Source organism: Takifugu rubripes, chromosome 7, assembly GCF_901000725.2.
Source record: "Takifugu rubripes chromosome 7, fTakRub1.2, whole genome shotgun sequence".
Lineage (NCBI taxonomy): Eukaryota > Metazoa > Chordata > Actinopteri > Tetraodontiformes > Tetraodontidae > Takifugu > Takifugu rubripes.
Genome location: NC_042291.1, coordinates 3765472 through 3776897, shown reverse-complemented (window position 1 = coordinate 3776897; position 11426 = coordinate 3765472). Strand labels below are relative to the sequence as shown.

At 47.9% G+C, this 11426-nt stretch overlaps 1 long non-coding RNA gene across 1 annotated transcript; it reads right to left on the bottom strand.

Annotated features, from left to right (window-relative positions):
• Nucleotides 1-357: 357 nt before the first annotated feature.
• On the bottom strand, nucleotides 358-4787 carry LOC115250415 (uncharacterized). The gene is made up of 5 exons (XR_003888964.1): nucleotides 4703-4787; nucleotides 4011-4141; nucleotides 3298-3445; nucleotides 1662-2235; nucleotides 358-475 (listed from the first exon to the last, which is right to left on the bottom strand). It is a non-coding gene; the product is annotated as an uncharacterized lncRNA (long non-coding RNA).
• Between the last annotated feature and the right edge of the window lie 6639 nt (nucleotides 4788-11426).

Sequence of the window (11426 nt, the reverse complement as noted above, 5' to 3'; positions counted from 1 at the left end):
ACAGATTTAATCAATAATACACTGGTCTTTACAGGGAGGCTGCGGTTTTAGCTAGAACAAACAGTTTTAGATTCTGTAAATCATGCTGTCAAACTGCCGAGAAAACTAGTTTGATTGGAATAGATGCGATATAAATAAAGCTGAACTGAATTGGTCATTGCAACCTGTCAGCGGGCTCGACGATGACGCAACTGACGTGAGTCAGGTGACTTCCTCTGTGTCCCTACAGTCTGTTGTCACTAAACTGGATTTTAGAAAAGCTCTTCCAAAGTTAAGCTAAGCAAGCTAAACAGACTTGAAGTAAGTTCAATTCCGAATCAAGTGAAAGAACGGTGAAGGGAGGGATGAAGTCTGACCCTGCTGTGTAACTGCTCCTGTCTGGTGGGACGTTGGCGAGCGAGCTGACCACCTCCAGCCTCTTCTGAAGGAGAGTTGAGATCATCTCCAAACCTTCTGGACCCAGCAGCTCAAACAGCTGGAAGGAGACAGAGAAAGTCAGAATAACAGGGAGGTGTGGCCCAACGTGAAGACAGGTGCTACGGCCCAGTCACAACACCTGCCGATTACAGCGGTCCTAATGGAGAAGGCGCCGCAGCCCTCGGCCACCTGCCACTCAGCAAACGACAGGAGAACAAGGACAAACCTCGTCCACAGGAGCAGCCGTGCACCCTGCACGTGCAAGGTGCCAGCATAGTTGGAAAACAGAGCTCAGAGCCAAGAGGGATGAAGACATGAACCTTTACACGTCACCAAATCCAGCATTCCACACAAACTAAATCCATAAACGGTATCGGGCATTTGCTCACTCAAGTACAACTTAGCAGAATGTCAGCAGGCACAGTTCAGAGAGTTAAATAATATGTGTGGAGCTCCAAAGTGAGGAGCCTGTAATCTGAACGCAGGCAGAGCTGAGGGAGGTCTGCAGGTGCACAGCACCAGCCTGGCACACGGGCCGCTCCGGGGGCAAACACGTCAGCGAGAGGGCCGGCTTCCAAATGTCAACTACGTGATGCTGCCCATAGGGCCGCTGAAGCGGAGCTACTGTTATTATCTGAGAGGGTTTAAGAGTGAGAGGAGTCCCATCAAAGACCATCCTGCTCCGCTCATTAAAACAAACAGAACTGCGACAATTTGTTGAGCTGCGCTGAGCTGCAGTCAAAGCTCTAATCAATCCCAGCTCGCTCGGGCTCAGAAGGTGGCTGGGGATGAATGTGATGCCAGTGAAAGTGGCCACACGGGGGCTCGAGATCACATCAGCCTTCTGTCAGCATGTTCTCCTGCACTGAGAGAAGATCTTCTGACAGTTCTGTTTCTCTCTCCACCAATGACTGTCAATTACATTTTCTGCTGATTTATGGCCGTGGGTCCAACACAAGAATCCCTGAAGTGTGTCCAGGGTTGGAGATTACAACTCTTGTGGTTTTTTTAAACCGTCCCTCATAGGTGTCAGCCTCAGAGGGCTACCACATTAGCTTTCCAATCCTGTGGACAGGTGGAGTTGGTAATATCTCCAAAAGGTCACTGGCGGGTTGAGCGGTGGACAAAGCTAAAGGCCAACTTGGCCAAACAGTCATGACAAGATAAACCCGAGAGGCCTCCTGATGAAGGTCAAGGTCCTAGCAGATCCATAATAGAGAGTGGGTTTCCCTTGTGAGACAAACCTCGTTCTGCAGCTCATCGTCGCTCCTCTGGGAGGCCAACATTTCAAACAGGGAGGTGTACAGCTCCTCTGGGCTGGATGAGATCATGTTGCCTCCGTTCAGATACTTCTCTACCTCACTGTGAAGGAGGTTTTCATCCCCAGAGGTCAAAGATCTCCCCGAGGGAAACATCCCTTCCTTCTCCGGCTCCTTTCGCCCGCTCTGCTGGATGTTGAGAAAGTTCATGAAGTCCAAACCATCTTTCTCATCGTGGACTCCTGAGGAGTTCAGGTCTTCCAGAGGGTCCAGAGTATAGCACTCGTAGGAGAAAGCAATGTTACGACCAAAAGTGGAGCCTCGTTGAGTGGTGCGACGGGAGCTCTGGATAAAGTCCTCCACGTGAGCGTCTCCAAGCGAAACCACCAGCCGAGCCACAGAGGAGCAGGAGGTTTCAGCCCCCAGACGACGGAAACGGCCCAAACATATGTTTGATGGCGCGGGTCTCCTCTGTGCCCACGTGCTCTTTATTGTAGAAGATCTCAAAAAGGAAGACTGGCGGCACTTTCGACGGCCTCCTGACCGTGTTCAGATCCCACTGAAAAAGAAGATAAAAACACACAGCAAACAGCTTGTTATCCAACCCTTCAGGCGTGGAACACACCGAGCTAAAGCAGTCAGAGCCAGGGAGGCGTCCTTCTGGCTGTATCGTGGCATCCTGCAGCTTCTCAGCCTTCATACAACATCTTTAGCTCAATGCTCTGTTCCTGCTGCATGCACGTGTCATTGTCACAGAGGCAAGCACCAATTCTGCGAGGATCTTTCATCAGTGCAGGTATGTTTCTACCCTGTGACACACTTCTGGAAGGGAACAATCCCTTAATTAATGCCTTCCTTTTTAATCAGACTGTCAGAAGTTCCAGCTGCACCAGTCTGAGCTAGCATGACTAAAGCCAGCACAGGGAGCGTGTGGCAGCAGTCTTTACAGCTGCTGCTCCTCTGGGCTGGAGCAGAAACGTTAGCTGGCCCGTCGTCTTTGCTCAGTGGCAGTAAACGTAGATGTGGTGGTGCTCACAAACGTTTTTCAGCTTGGTGGCGAGCGCACGCTAACAATGCGCACTTCACATGTGGACACCGACATCTTTGGTCCATCCCTACGGGGACACAGTTGAGACACTGTCCCTCAATTTCTGAGAAACTACACTAAGTGTTGACACAAAAAGCACCGGGAAGAATGGGCCAATTAGAAAAGAGATGGACATGTTCAAATCACAGCAGAATGGCTGTTTTGGCCTTTTCAAAGTGGCGTTTTATTTTTTGGATGGTCACTCAAATGAAGAGTCGGAACCCTCCAGAAAAATCAGCATTGATACAACCAGAGAACAACGTCATCACAGGTTGTTGAGAAATATAAGAGCTCACACAACACACACACACACACACACCACACGGTACAGGACATGATTTAAAAAAAAAACGCTACATTTCTAAGAGATCAAAGTCATTTTTTAGCTATTCTGGCTTTGGAGCCACATTTCAACCCTGGCTGGAAGATGAAAACAGATGATAAAAGCCATTTATCTTTATCGGTTTTTAACACAAATGCATGAAAATCGGTGCAGGGAAGTGTCGGTGGATTTCAGGTAGAGGAAATAATTACCAATTTGTTGGCTGCCAAAAGCAGACTCTCAGCTCCTGATTGGCAGCCTGCAGCTTAGCTTTGTCCCGATTCTGGGTGCAGAAATGGACAATCTTCTGCCACGTCAAGCCCTCTTTGGCAAACAGCTCCGTCTCTTCTGCCGTTTCATCTAAACAGGAGGACAAATGTGCTCTTAATTCAACAACAACACCCATTACTCAGCTCCCTTCTGCAGGCTGGGCAGCAGCTTTTCCTTGTAATTCAGAGATGGTAAACAAAAAGTGCTTCTCTGTGAGGACCAGCAGCAAAACTGTGACTTTCTGTGTGATCGTTTAGAAAAGCAGAGTCACCTGTAAAGAAGGAAGTACGTGGCCAGAGTTAGCATCGCTACAACTTTAACACAGACCAAGAAGTTACTAACAACAAGCTCTTCTCTTCTGTCTGGACTGTCAGGAGGTGATGCAGCCATCAATCTGTGCCAGTGTACGTATCCTGACACTGTCTGATGCTAGATTATGGCACAACTTGGACAGGAGGGCAATGATCCAGTGTGGACAGTAATGATCAGTGCAGTAGCAGTCATGACAGATGTGTTTCTGTTCCTACACCACAGATCCACACTGGCAGGAGGGCAGCCTAATTTTTGGACATGCTAACTACTGACGGGCTGGGTTGTGCTGGAGCCTGAGCGACCTGGAGGACTGGCAGGACGCAGACATCAGGGCTGTCCTCACCTTCAGGTCAAAGCGCTGCTCAGCTACATCGTCCCTCCTGCTGACAACAGAGAAGGAGCGCAGCGCTCCGGTCAGACGTGGAGGGGGACATGGCTGCTTACTGGTTCCACTGGTCTCACAGATGTCCCTTTCTGAAACAGAGGACAGCATGTTTAATAGAGAAGCGTGACTTTAATTGAGGTGACTTTTATTGCGTTGACTGCAGAGAAACGCTCAATTTCGTGTTTCACCGTGTGTTTAATCTTCTAATGGTGGGAAATTGATTTCATATTTATCAGTAATAACATGTCCTCCTGTCACCGGTGAATATTACTAGCTAATAACGAAGTCACTACACTTGAGAACAAACTGCGCTGTCTCGCTTTCAACTTCAGTGGAAATGAAAGTTCACAGTGCAGAAAAAAGCCGGCATATTCTGAGATACAGATTAAACGGCAATGGAAGATCATGAAAGACCTTTTGTCACAGGTTAGAATTGTGTAAACTATGTCGCTATTGTACATGTAAAGTAGGAAAATGTTGTAAAAGTGTGCGACAACAGCTGAGCAAGTCACTGACGCCAGTTAGCTAATGTTAGCTTAGCCTGGATGGCGCTTTCTCAGCTGCGGTTAGCGTCAAGACTCGGATAGAACAAAAGATGCCTTAAAACACATTCGACGTTCAGTGAAAACGTTAACGTTTAAAAATCATACCTTCCAGAGTGGACTACAAAACAAGCTGTCAGACACGTCTCTACCGGCAGCCATCAACCGGAAGTACGGGTGAGCGATGAACTGTGGGTATTGTAGTTTTTAAGAATGTGTTTCAGATATCCCGCAATAAAATGCATTATACAACGATTTATTCTGTCGGGGGAAAGTAACGTTCCTGCAAATGTGATAAAAGGAGAGAAATAAATAGGTAAAAGCCTCAAAAACCAACATATTTGATTCTATCTGTTTCTATGTTGTGAATCATCCAAAGGTGTGTTCTGCATTTCTAGCTCACAGAAATGTTCCAGATAAAACCTGCTTACATTAATATGCATTCTGTTTCAGGAATTTATATCAAGTAGACTTGGGGGAGGCTCTAGATCAAGTAATCAGGTAAAACTCAGAAACTCTGCTCAATCTTTTACAGCCAAATATCCAGCAAAAACAGACTTGGACATGAATTGTGTGAAATACCTCCAGATCTTTGACCATTATACTGTGATCAAAGTCACAACTGTCACAATGCAGAGGCGATTATTGCATTCAATGATTGATAGGGAGATTTGTGATTGTTGTTTTTGACTGAGTGGCAATAATAGCCTGGACTTCAACCTTTCACGATATTTCCTGTTTCTCGCTGGAAATAATTCTCTTTCTCTCTCTCATGTCCTTGACTTCATAATTCCCCTTCCACATTCTCACCTTAAATGGTCGAAAATAGCATTGTAGTATAAAAATAGTTTGTCTGATGAGTTCTGTCATCACGTCTGACACGCGCAGCACGAGATGACTCCATCTTGTTTACCTTTACTGCTGATCTCACTGGAAGCTGCTTCCAGTTTCAGCCTCTCGCTTCTGTTCTTCCTTTGATAGCATGTTTTTTTTTAAATTTTCAGGCAGCTCAGAATAACAAGGTGTTTTTGGCCACATGCAGGATGGAGTTAAAAGCCATCCTGCCTCCAACGCTCAACCCATCAAGCCCGTCCTGATTCATTCCTCACCTGCTTTCACAACCTGTCTGACCTGCTCACACGTGCTTTGCTTTGTTCGGGGGGGCTCTGGCCTCCTGGCTGACACACACCCTGAGGGACACACACACACACACACACACCATGTATGCATGAGTGGTGTCCATGGAACACTAGCGAGGCCATCAGAGAGATGAGAAATGAGTGAGACAATGATTTGCTCTAATTGCAACGCTCTCTCTCCTGCACACACACACACACACACACACACACACACACACACACACACACACACACACACACACACACACCCTGGGACCAGACTAAAAGGCAGATCTTGTAAAACACGATGCATCAGTTTGAGTTTTATTCATGTGAGTTTCTCATGTTTGACTTGTCATGTCTGATATCCAGCAGAGGAACGTTCCAGCTCAGTTTCCATGCCTGACTTTTCCGCCGGCAAAGACAAAACAACATGAATCAAACTGCGAAGAGCTGTGCTCTGTCTGTGAGCCGCAACAGATTAAAAACAGCCATTGTTGCTGCCTGTTTTCTGGTCTCGTCCTCCAGAACGTGGTCTGGGTTCTGCTCTCGCATCTCTGCGTTAGTGATCACAGTCGTTTAACTCGTGGTTCCGAGGTTTAGAAACATCTTCTTGGTGCGTGAACTCGTGCTCTTCCTGCCTCCTGAGTGTTTCAGACAGCCATGTGGACAGCAGTTACAGTAGTGGCAGCCAGGATTTCTCTGTCTTCTGCGGCTGCGACACATTTCTGGTAGGATCTCATGATTAACCCTGATTCATATCCATTTCTTCCTAAAGAAGCCCTCAAAGATGAAGCAAAGCCTTGTAAAAACATGTTTGAAAACAGAAAGACTGCAGCGGATGCTCCGCTCCTTCCTTCTGTATCCTATTTACATCTCCTTTGAATCCACTTCTATTGTGAACTAGATCGACCCTGGAATGACCTTGATCTCTCCTCGAGTCCACAGCTGATGTACATAATCTTTTATCTGTACATAAATCTGTTTCTGTAGACCCTGAGTGCTGTTTCACATAATACTGCAGCATCAAATACACACAGTCCATATTAAAATATTTATTCATAGACAAAAGCAAATACACGCATGAATAGGCTAAGTGAAGCTAATGTTGTCTATTGATATTAACTATGTAAAGTCATGCACAAATAATTTAGGCTAATTGGAGCTGATTAATGCTAACAGAAACAATAACGACTCCTGAATTTGTAACCTTTTGTTTCCCAGATGAGCCTGTAATAAAGTATAAAAAATTAAAAAGCATATACTTTGAGATGAAGGGAGCAAACTACTGCTAACAGTAGCTAAGCAAAGCTAACGAGAGCCCAGCAGTCAAAGGTTTTGTGAATGTAGCTCAGTCTTTGTTGGCAGTGCCAACATGTGTAGCACAGATGTTCCAGAACATGTTTGTGATGATGGCTATTTAAACCAGCAACACCACTGAAGCTTTGCACACAGCTGCGCTGGACGAGGATGGAGAGGATCAGGAATGGGTCAACATGTTAGCTGTCCCTGAGGGGGACATGTCCAGAGGAGAAGAAGACAAAAGCACTGGTTCATGAAGTGAGGCAGCGAATGCTAGTGCTAGCTTGTTAAACACTCGTGATCGCTCGCAAACGTGCAAACGTGCACAGGGCAGAAAATGTGCTAAAGTTGCTGCTAGTGTGCAGCAGATGGGCCCGAGTTTTTAGACTGGTGGGTTGTTAAGATGTATGTGACACTGGTGCACCATGGGAGAAGCTTCCCCACTGAGCTGCCTTCAGAAGTGAATAATTAGGGTCGAGTTTTGCCTTCAGGGAGAAGCTGGAAGAAGCATCAAGGAAACACATTAGCAGGGCGTCGAGGAGCGCACCACAAAAACTAATTGGAGGGAAATTCTCAGGAACTGTTTCACTTTGTTCAACTGGAAAATAAAATTTATGACAACTCAGATAAATAAATAGATTTTCTAAATAACAATAAGTTGTCTAAAGTGACTCTGGGGGAGTAAAAGTAAAACACTCAGGATTTTTTCATTTTTCTAAATTCACAGATTAGACAGACGGACGGTGAGTGGGCGCCAACAGCCGTGAAGGCCTGTTTTTAGGTGGCTGAAGTCCTGATCGCTCCTGGGCTCACCTGGTTCAGTTCCTATGAGGTGAAGCCTCTGAGCTCTTCCCGTCACACACAACAGGCAAACGTCCAACACATTGTTCTTTTTCCAACTCTCTGGTGGAGGTCAGCTGGAGTTAGCTTGTAGCTTAGCACTGGTCCAACCTGGTGCCGCCTTGGGGACATTGGTCAAGGGACATGCTGCTTTGTTTTTGAGACAATCAATAAGACATTGAAATAAAATCATGGTTCAACTACAGTCCATGATGGCTGCACTGAAAGTCTAACATGACCGTGATGATTTATAGGCACAACCGCCTGAAGCTAATCTAGCATGAGAGGCTCAAAGGGAGGCAAAGTGAGCAGGCTGACGTGTGCAGGGACACCACTCCTTTGACAGGAGCTCAGCTCAGCTCTACTCACCTGGAGGCCAGAACTCATGACCAGGACCAGGATGCCGGCGGGATCCACAACATCGTAAAACAGGAGTTTTACAGAAGTAGTGAAGATTCCTCCCTGTGCTTTGGGAAACAATCTTGGAATGTTTTACAAGTTGATTATACAAAAGCAGGTTCAATGAAGCCTTAAGGTAAAGACCTCCCGCTCTTCACACCAAGGTCTGGACAACCAGCGGTGGACAATTCCTCCATCTTTAAATCTGGACCACGCACTAGCTTCCATCTGCTGTGGGCGTCAGCTCCTAAAGAGCCACTCTGGGGTGATAAATGTCAAAGGGTGGGGGTAAAATCTAGGTTACAGTTGTGTTTGCTACACAAAGCTGAGGGAGGTGGGAGGTGGTGGGTCAATGCAACAGAGGTGGAGGGGTCAAGGTCACACTGGCATTAAACAGAAGCCGCCCGCTGCTGCTGTCACCTTCTGAAGCAGGCTTTTGGAGAGACGGAGGGGGACACCAGCTGGAGGTCTGCTTTTCCTCAGGAATGTGCTAGCTGTTAGTTGCCGTACGTCTGAGGCACTCGTGGATCCGGAGGAGGAATGAGAGGAAGGTAACCATTAGGAAGTCCTCCGTGTGCCTGCAGGTTGGTCACTTCAGTAGTCCGATCCTCATTTTGGGGACTTCCTGGCTGCCAGGAGAAGGTGAAGAGGGTGAGGAGGTTCTGTAGCACCTGACCGATGTTTAGAAAATGTTCTGAAGCCGTGAGAACAGCTACAGGAACCACCACGCTCTGCCCATGGACACCGCATCTGTGACCTTTTAGCTCCCTTGAAATTCACTGCTTGTGATGACCAGCACATGGAGGCACCAGCACCCTGGTGCATGCTGGGTAGTGTTTGAAGTAGGTCTGCACAACGATGTGCTGAAGTATGGAGAGTAGCTCACCCCGAGGATCTGTGTCAACCTTTAGATTGATGTAAACACTCAAAAAAGCTTGAAGGCTGAAAAAGGCTGGACTCAGGTAAATCCAGGATTACTGATGGACCGCAGCTCTGTGGAGGACGTGTGACACTTCTGGAGGGTGAAGGACACGACTGTTGTTGCCAGAGCAAAGGAAGAGTGGATTCCACCCAAGGTTGGGTCAAAGTCACAGAGTCTCAAAGGATCAACTCCAAGCAAACACACAAGAAAACCCAACAGGGGGTAGAGACGCCAGAGGACACGTGAAAAGACCTGTTCATTCCAGTTAGAGGACAGAACACTTCTCTGATGAGCATCAGTTTGATTTCAGATGGTTGCTCCCAAAAAACATGGAACAGCGGGCGCCAACGTCATCTTCCAGCTGACCTTTTCCTGCCTCTCCTCTAATTTCCCACCTCTGCTCAGCATAATTAGGGCAGGATAGACGGCTGCTTGATCAGCGTTGGTATTTAGAAAGCTAACATGGACATTGCCTCCGCCTCATTAAGACCGAGCTGCTTTCACCCTTCAGCACAGCACTGCTCGTCTGAGAGGACGGGAGATGCCCCTCGCTACCCTGCCCCACCTCGCCGTGGTCCAGAACGGTGACGGACAGAAATGCCTGAGTTTTTTCTGTCCTCCCGTCCAGCCCTTCTGCCCTGTCCTCCTGTCCTTTCCTGTCCTCCTGCCTTGTCCTCCCGTCCTGTCCTGTCCTTCTGCCATGTCCTCCTCTCCTGTCCTGCCCTGCTCTCCTGTACAGACCTCATGCCTTGTCCTTTCCTTTCCTTTCCTTTCCTTTCCTTTCCTTTCCTTTCCTTTCCTTTCCTTTCCTTTCCTTTCCTTTCCTTTCCTTTCCTGTCCTGTCCTGTCCTGTCCTGTCCTGTCCTGTCCTGTCCTGTCCTGTCCTGCCCTGGTCCTCCGGTCTCCTGTCCAGACCTCATGCCTTGTCCTTTCCTTTCCTTTCCTTTTCCTTTCCTTTTTCCTTTCCTTCCTTTCCTTTCCTTTCCTCCTTTCCTTTCCTTTCCTTTCCTTTCCTGTCCTGTCCTGTCCTGTCCTGTCCTGTCCTGTCCTGTCCTGTGCCTGTCCTGTCCTGTACTCTGCTGTACGTCCTGTCCTGTCCTGGGGCTGGCCTGGTCCTGTACTGCCCTGTCCGACTGTCCTGTCCTGTACTGTCCTTTTTTTTGATTCCTGCCTGTCTCCTGTCCAGCCTTCCTGTCTGTCCTTTCCTTTCCTTCCTTTCCTTTCCTTTCCTTCCTTTCCTTTCCTTCCTTTCCTTTCCTGTCCTTTCTGTCCTGTCCTGTCCTGTCCTGTCCTGTCCTGTCCTGTCCTGTCCTGTCCTGTAACTATGGTGGGATATTGTGTTCTGGGACAGGAATTTGGATTTCATCCTCGGTCCACAGACAGCTGACATCTGCCTAGTGTCCAAGGTAAAGAGCAAATCTCAGAGCTACCTGGGAGGCTGCGATCACATGACGGGCAGAGAAATACCCGTGACATCGAGATGCCCTCCAGAGAGGAAAGACTGCGCTGATTGTGTGGTCACTGAGTATTTTATGTCCTCACTGAAGGGCGATATAAAGCCAGCATTTGGAGAGATCTGACGCTGCTGCAAGCACCACGGAGTCTTCCTCCTGATGTCAGAACAGTTTGGGACAACGCTTCAGGGACACGGGGAGGAGATCTTTGTTTTATTGGGACACACAGCAGGATCCTCGCTCAGGGATTTTTTTTCAAACCTTGAAATTAAACATTTCACAAGTGTCGGACTCCTGCACTAGGCCCCTCCCCCTTCAGCTCACACCACGTTCTTCTTCGGTACAAGCTTTTTTCTTTGGAGCCTCCGAGACCCTGGTCCTCAGCAGTGCCTGAGGAGAGCAGGTAGCCTGAGGAGATACTGCCCCCAGCAGGGAGTGCAAGTATCTCAGAATCTTGTTCACAGTGAGGGAAGCATGGATCAGGAGGCTGACAGCTAGATCGGGACACCGTCTGAGGAGGGTCTGTTGTGTTGAACGGAGCCGGAAGCCTTGGTAGAGTCTCTGAGCTTGTTCTCAGAGGAGGAGCTGAGGAGCTCTAACGGGAGAAGAGCTCAGAATAGAGCCGCTACTCCCCCTCTAGTTGAGAGGAGCCGCTTGAGATGGTTTGGAGGACAGGCCCACTGCTTCCTGGGAAGATCTGGTGGGCGTGTCCTTCTGAGAGGAGACCCAGCATTAGGACAAACTGGATAGATTATGGCTCGTTGGAGATAAACAACTGGACAACTGGTTCAACGCTT